Genomic DNA, 7510 nt, shown 5'->3' on the forward strand with positions numbered 1-7510 from the left:
TTATTTCATTTCTAAAGTGAAAATTTGGGCTTGGTGTTATGGGACTTTGTGTTACTTATTTGGGCCTCATTTAAGATTTGGGAATGAGGCTATAGGTTTTAAAACAAAATAAAAGAAAAGAATAAAAAAAAAACCTATTTTTCTTCTCCTTCTTCAATCCAGCCGACAGCCCCCCCCAAACTTCTTCTTCTTCTTGGAGCATTCCAGCCGGCGGCTCCTTCTTCTCCGGCGAAGTGGCACAGCAGCAGCAGTGAGCCCCACGCCGGCGTCCTCCCGCAGCAGCTCGCTGCGGCGCACGAACGACGATGTCCACTGTGGCCGCGTTGCTCAGATCCGCGACGACCCACGCGATTTCGGCCCCATCTGAACGGGTCTGTTGGAGTTCGACGGTCGATGACAAGCTCGGGACGGATCCGGCAGTGCAACAGCATCTCCACGGCGGCGCGACGGTGTCTGCACCACCCTGCGGTGCTACTCGCGGCGGTGTGCGACGAGTGGCGTTCCTTCACGACGGTGCACGACGCACAGGTCAGCTCCACGGCGGTCCCGACGACCTGCTGCTACAACCTCAACCCCGGCGACGTGAGCAACTCCCGACGGCTTCCTCCGACGAACAGCAGCTCCGACGACTCGTTCTTTTTGCAGTCCGACGCGAACAGTAGCAGATTCGCGAAGACGTCTTCATTCCGATACATTTTGGCATTTACCCACACCCAAACGAAGCTTGATTTGAGTTATCCATCCCCTCCGAAACTGTTTTGACGTCGACCCACTCCTAACCCAAGTTGTTTTAGTGTGAGTTAGTAGGTAACGACTCTACCTAAACTCGGTTTTGTTTAGAACTAAATGTTTCTGATGGGCTACTAACCTCGAGATCGTGCTCTTTTTGTAGTAGGAAGTGTTCAACAAGCTTAGGAGCTGTAGGACATTTGTTTGTAAATAGCACGGGGGCGGGTGCGTGCGTTGATGTTTGTTATTTGGTTGCCGATGTTCCGTTTATGATGCTTAATGTTGATTCTGATACGTGGTTGTGTAGTGTAACTCTTGTTTATGTTGTTTTGTATGCCTGGTTAGTGTTGAATGTCCGTCGGCGATAATAGTGGGAATTTTGTATTGTTGAACTGCTGAGATCTGTTGTAGAATGATGTATGATTGTAGGGAAAGTTCGTTAAAGTGAATTTATTTTGGAAATGTTTGTTGTCTGAATTTGTATGAAGTGTTAGGCGTGTCTCATGAGTTTTTATTATATTTAGCAGTGCTTATTGAATATGGACGATGGGTATTAAGTGTTTGGTTGAATTGCGTTGGGCGCCAATCGTTTGCAATTTGTTGACTATGCTCTGTTATGACTAAACTCACTGTGGCGCTATTGTTAAGATTTGGTATATTGTGAAAGCATGTTTGCTTTATTGTTTTGCTATTAGAAGGATGTTTATGTTGTGGAAGCACGCTGAATTGTGTTGGTGAGCTGAGAGATGCATTGAGATCATACTAGTGGTGGTGTTGTTGATGGGCGTTGTGGTGGCTGGCGCTATTAGGGAAGTAGTACTGAAATATTGGTTGGAGGCTACAAATCTTATGTGGAATTATGAAAGTTATGAAGTGAATGAGTGAGTGTCAGGGCTCGGGTATAAATGGTCGAGGGCTGATACGTCACTAATTGGGTATCGGGGGATCGGGTATAAATGGTCGAGGGTCGATACGCCAATATTGGATAAAGATGAGCGTCGAGGCCTAGGGTATAAATGGTTGGGGGTCGATGCGAGGAGTCTTTCGAAAGGAGAACTTTTGGGGCCTTGGGTAAAAATGGTCAAGGGCCAATAGTTGAAAATACATCGAGGCCTCGGGTATAAATGGTCGAGGGTCGATGTACTAGTGTCGGGGCTCTGGGTATAAATGGTCAGGGGCCGACACTACCAACAGAATGGTCTTGGAAAGCTTAAATAGCTTAGGTGAACATAGATGTACTTGAGGTGTTAGGGTGCCAAGTGGACGATAGTTGTTGTTATATGATTGTGGTTAGCATCGGGTCTTATAGAGCATGTTTATGGTTGAATGTATAATGTAATAGTAGAGCATGTCTATGGTTGTTCGCATACGGTAAGGTTAGAGCATGACGATGTATGTTTCCTTTATGGTTATGAGCATGATGTTTGTGTATGCTTGGTGAGGGCTACTTACGGAGTATATTTTATATACTCACCCCCCTTCTACAATGATTGTTTCAGGTGAAGGACTCGTGGGTGACCATGGCGATAGAACGGAGGAGACATGACGAGCGAAGACCATAGGCTGCTTAGTTATTCCGGTTTAGTTTAAGTCATTGGTTAAGGCCTTATGTTGTGGCCAATAAACGGTTTATTTATATTTGAATAATTGAGAGATTTTTCCCTTGTTGTTAGTTTTGCTTCGGGATAGGTGCCTATTTGAGTTTATTCCATTTGTTTAGATTCAAATGGATTAAATAATAAACTTGCCTCGTGAAGTGGTTCACGAATGTTGTCGGATGTAATTCCATGAGATATATTTATCGTTAAATTGATGAGGATTGAATCTTGATTTTATAAGTTTGTGTGCAAACGAAGTTGGCAGAATGTAGCCGGGGTTGAATTTGATTAGTTGGGTAGTTAATGTGACCTAGAGGTGTGCGGAAAATTCTGGGTCGTTACAATTGGTATGAGAGCGGAGTTGTTCCTGTAGACTGTCCTAGAATCTAGGTCGTCAGTGTACAGTCCTTGTCAGTCTCCTCGTCATCACGAGGTACGTTTCCGAGTTCTGGATGTTCGATCATGAATGTCTTACATTGCTTATAATTGAGATATTATTATTGACTGATACTAGATAGGTCGGTGTGTTTCTTTGATTCATTATGTAGACTTTGCTTGAATTGTACACTTGTGTTGTACCCCGGTTAGTGTGTTAATGACCTTGGTGCTCTGTTCTCTGTTCCTTTAGACAATGGCTTTTCGACGGAACACGAGAGCTCACAACTACGAGGATCTGAACCCTAGGGGTGAAGAAGCAACAGATCCAAATGTTCCCCCGGCAGTTCCTGGAGGGTTAGTACCCCCAGTTCCGCAGGCAGCACCTCAGGGAGTTCCCCAAGTGAATCCCCAGGTGGCGTTACTAGCTGAGGCATTGCAAGTATTGTTGGATAATGCGAATGGAGCCGGTGGGGCTCAGGCGCAGCAGCCTCGCCGGGCACAGATTCAACAAGAGGAGGTCCAGTTTATCAGGGATTTCAAACGCTTCGGACCGACCGTTTTCAACGGGGTGAGTGAGAGGCCTACTGCGGCCGAGGAATGGGTCAAGGAGTTGGAAGCCCTTCATGTGTATTTGGGATGCTCCGACGAATTCAAGGTCCGGGGAGCAGTGTTTATGCTTCGGGGAGAAACAGTAAACTGGTGGAAGTCAGTGGCGGCAGCGGAGGATCACGACAACACACCCGTCACATGGACAAGGTTTAAGGACCTACTCTATGAGTACTATTTCCCCGTGACTGTCAGGAACGAAAAACGGGCAGAGTTTCTCCGTCTAACTCAAGGGAGCCTAACTGTGGCCCAATACGAGAGGAAGTTCACTGAGCTGTCCCGTTTTGGAATGCAATATATTCCTACTCAACAATTAAAGATTGACAAGTTCATTGACGGTTTGCGTAGGGAGATCAAGGGGCTACTTGTTCTCAAGGAGCCAACTACTTATGCAGCAGCAGTCAGGTGTGCGTTAGTTATGGACAAATGTCTCGAGGAGCCTCAGTCTCAGCAGGTGATGGGCTCCAGCTCGGGGGTCAAGAGGAAATTTGCATCGTTCTCCTCTAGTCAACCCTCGAGGGGACACCAGCAGATTGTGCAAAGGCAGACTGTTTCTCCGGTGTGCCCCTCTTGTAAGAGGAGCCATGTTGGGCCGTGTTGGGCGGGAAAGAGAATATGTTACAGGTGTCAGAAGGAAGGACATTTTGCAAGGGAGTGTCCGATGACCGGCTCGAATACCCAAGCTTTAGGCCAGAGGATCCCTGCGACGGCGGCAACTCAAGGTGGAACCCATAGGGCGCGCGTTTTCGCTCTTACCAGGGGGGATGTTGAGCATGCCGAGACGATGGTCACATGTACCTTCTCTTTGCGAGTCTTGAGCTGTGTGTATATGCTTGTGTTTTATTGCATGCGTGTTACTTTTGCAGGGACTGTTTTAGTACTTAGTATGCCTGGTTACGCTTTATTTGACTCGGGGTCTAATCACTCTTTCATTGCTTCTACCTTTGTTTGGCATGCGGACCTAGAGCTAGAATCGTTAGGCTTTTTGTTGTCGGTATCCACTCCTTCAGGATCTATGTTGGTGACTAGTCAAGTGGTGAAAGGAGACCAGCTCCCTTTCGATGGTCAGGCCGTGGAGGTGAAGTTAATTCAACTGGATATGTAGGATTTCGATGTGATACTAGGCATGGATTGATTAGCTGCTAACCGGGCTAATATCGATTGCTCGAAGAAGGAAGTTAGCTTTCGCTTGCCCTCTGGACAAAACTTTACCTTTAAAGGAGTAAAGGCCGGGGTCCCGAGGGTGGTGTCGGCATTGAAGGCCAGCCATCTGCTCCAGTGTGGTGTCTGGGCTTATTTGGCTAGCGTTGTGGATGCAAGGAAGGTTGTGCCGAGCATTAAGGCGGTTTGTGTGGTTAATGAGTTCACTGACGTGTTCTCTGAGGACCTCCCCAACTTGCCTCCGTCCCGCGAAGTGGACTTTTGTATAGAGTTGCTGCCAGGGACGGCTCCCATCTCGAAAGCACCCTATCGAATGGCTCCGGTAGAGTTGAAAGGGCTGAAGCTACAGTTGGAAGAATTACTCGACAGGGGTTTCATCCGCCCAAGCGTATCCCCTTGGGGTGCGCCCGTGCTCTTTGTTAAGAAGAAAGACGGTTCTATGCAACTTTGTATAAATTACAGGGAACTAAACAAAGATACGGTTAAGAATAAGTATCCCCTACCGCACATTGATGACCTTTTTGATCAGCTTCAGGGGGCGAAGGTGTTCTCGAAGATAGACTTGCGTTCGGGGTACCACCAATTAAGGCTACAGCAGGCCGACATCTCGAAGACAGCGTTCAGAACAAGGTATGGGCACTATGAGTTTGTTGTGATGTCTTTTGGACTCACAAATGCTCCAGCAGCCTTTATGGATCTAATGAATCGGGTCTTTAAGGAGTATTTAGATTCTTTTGTCATTGTGTTCATCGATGACATCCTGATATACTCCAAGACTGAGCAGTGTCACGAGGAACAGCTCCGGCAGGTTTTGACTACATTACGGGGAAATAAGTTGTATGCAAAGTTTTCGAAGTGTGAGTTCTGGCTGGACGAAGTGGCTTTCCTAAGACACATAGTCACCAGGGAGGGTATTGCAGTAGACCCCACCAAAGTGGAGGCTGTTAGCAATTGGCCAAGACCCAGTTCCGTTACAGAGGTTCGTAGTTTCCTCGGCCTTGCTGGTTATTACAGAAAGTTCTTCCAGAATTTATCTCGGATAGCGGCACCGTTGACGCAGTTGACTCGTAAGAATGCCACCTTCACTTGGAGCAGCGAGTGTGAGGAGACATTCCAAGAACTGAAGAAGCGTTTGGTGTCTGCTCCAGTGTTAACTGTCCCCGACGGGACGAGAGGTTTGGTGGTTTACAACGACGCCTCACGAAAGGGCTTGGGATGTGTGCTGATGCAACATGGGAAAGTTATAGCTTATGCTTCTCGGCAACTGAGGGCGCATGAGCTTAACTATCCCACTCATGATTTAGAATTAGCAGCAATGGTCTTCGCCTCAAAGTTGTGGAGGCACTACCTTTACGGAGAGAGAATTCAGGTCTTCACGGATCATTAGAGTTTGAAGTACCTTTTTACTCAGAAGGAGCTTAACTTGAAACAGAGGCGGTGGTTAGAGTTGGTGAAGGACTATGATTGTGAGATTAGATACCATCCGAGTAAAGCAAACGTGGTGGTTGATGCTCTTAGTAGAAGGGCAGCTAGTGTGGCATCTCTGGTTGCGATCTGCAGTCCAATGCACAGCGAGTTGAAACGCTTGGAGGTAGAGCTGACAGTGGATGATGTCTCCGCGCTGTTGGCTCGACTCTCGGTGGAACCCAGTCTGAGGCAGAGGATCATTGTTGCCCAAAAGGAATACCCTAGCTTGGCCAAAGGCTTTAGTATGGTGGGCCATGGGGATTTCACTCTCTCAGGTGAGGCAGCCTTGCTTTTTCGCGGACGGTTGTGTGTGCCAAAAGATTATTATTTGAGGAAGGACATATTGGGAGAGGCACACAATACTCTCTACTCGATTCATCCAGAAAGTACCAAAATGTACCAAGACCTCAAGAAACATTACTGGTGGCATAACATGAAGAGGGAAATAGCTCAGTTTGTTAGCAAGTGTTTGACTTGCCAACAGGTAAAGGCTTTAAGACAGAGACCTGCTGGATTGCTGCAACCTTTGAGCATACCAGTCTGGAAGTGGGACGATGTGGCTATGGACTTCATTACAGGAATACCAAGGACGGTTAAGGGATTCACTGTGATTTGGGTAGTTGTAGATCGTTTAACCAAGTCTGCTCGCTTTATTCCCGGCAAGGCCACGTATACAGTAGAAAAATGGGCGGAACTGTATTTTGACGGAGTCTACACAAGTCCCTGGGCACTAAGTTGGACTTTAGCACGGCGTTTCACCCCCAAACCGATGGTCAGACGGAGCGTGTGAACCAGGTTTTGGAGGACATGCTCAGAGCTTGCATGTTAGACTTTGGTGGTAGTTGGGACAAGTACCTATACCTAATAGAGTTCGCTTATAATAACAGTTGTCAGGCAACGATTGGGATGGCCCCATACGAGGCACTTTATGGGAAGGAGTGTCGGTCTCCGATTAATTGGGACGAAGTCGGACAAAGAGTTCTCTTGGGACCGGATTTGGTGCAGGCGACTAACAGCGCCATTCAAAATATCAGGGAAAGGATGCAAGTCGCACAGAGCCGTCAAAAGAGTTATGCGGACGTCAGGCGTAGGTAGCTCGAGTTTGTGGTAGGTGAACGGGTGTTTCTTCATGTGGCACCCGTATAGGGGATTTTACGATTTGGGAAGAAGGGCAACCTCAGCGCAAGGTTCATTGGGCCTTTTGAAATTTTGGAACGGATCGGTCCAGTCGCGTATAGGTTGGCCTTGCCACCATCGCTGGCAGCGGTTCACAATGTGTTTCACGTGTCTATGCTGAGGAAGTATATTCATAACCCTTCGCACGACTTGGACCCCGAACCATTGCAACTGGATGAGTCCTTGTGCTACGAAGAGGTACCCGTCAAAGTTTTGGCAAGAGAAACCAAGTTGTTGAGGAACCGGACGATTCGCTTGGTTAAGGTTTTATGGAGAAACCACCAAATGGAAGAAGCTACTTGGGAGCGGGAGGACGATATCAAGGCGAGGTACCCTGAACTGCTAGAACGGTCAACTTTCGGGGACGAAAGTTTTTGAAAGGGGGAAGTTTGTAA

Source organism: Momordica charantia (genome assembly GCF_013281855.1).
Source record: "Momordica charantia cultivar OHB3-1 chromosome 9 unlocalized genomic scaffold, Mcharantia_2.0 BLBB01000009.1, whole genome shotgun sequence".
NCBI classification, from domain to species: domain Eukaryota; kingdom Viridiplantae; phylum Streptophyta; class Magnoliopsida; order Cucurbitales; family Cucurbitaceae; genus Momordica; species Momordica charantia.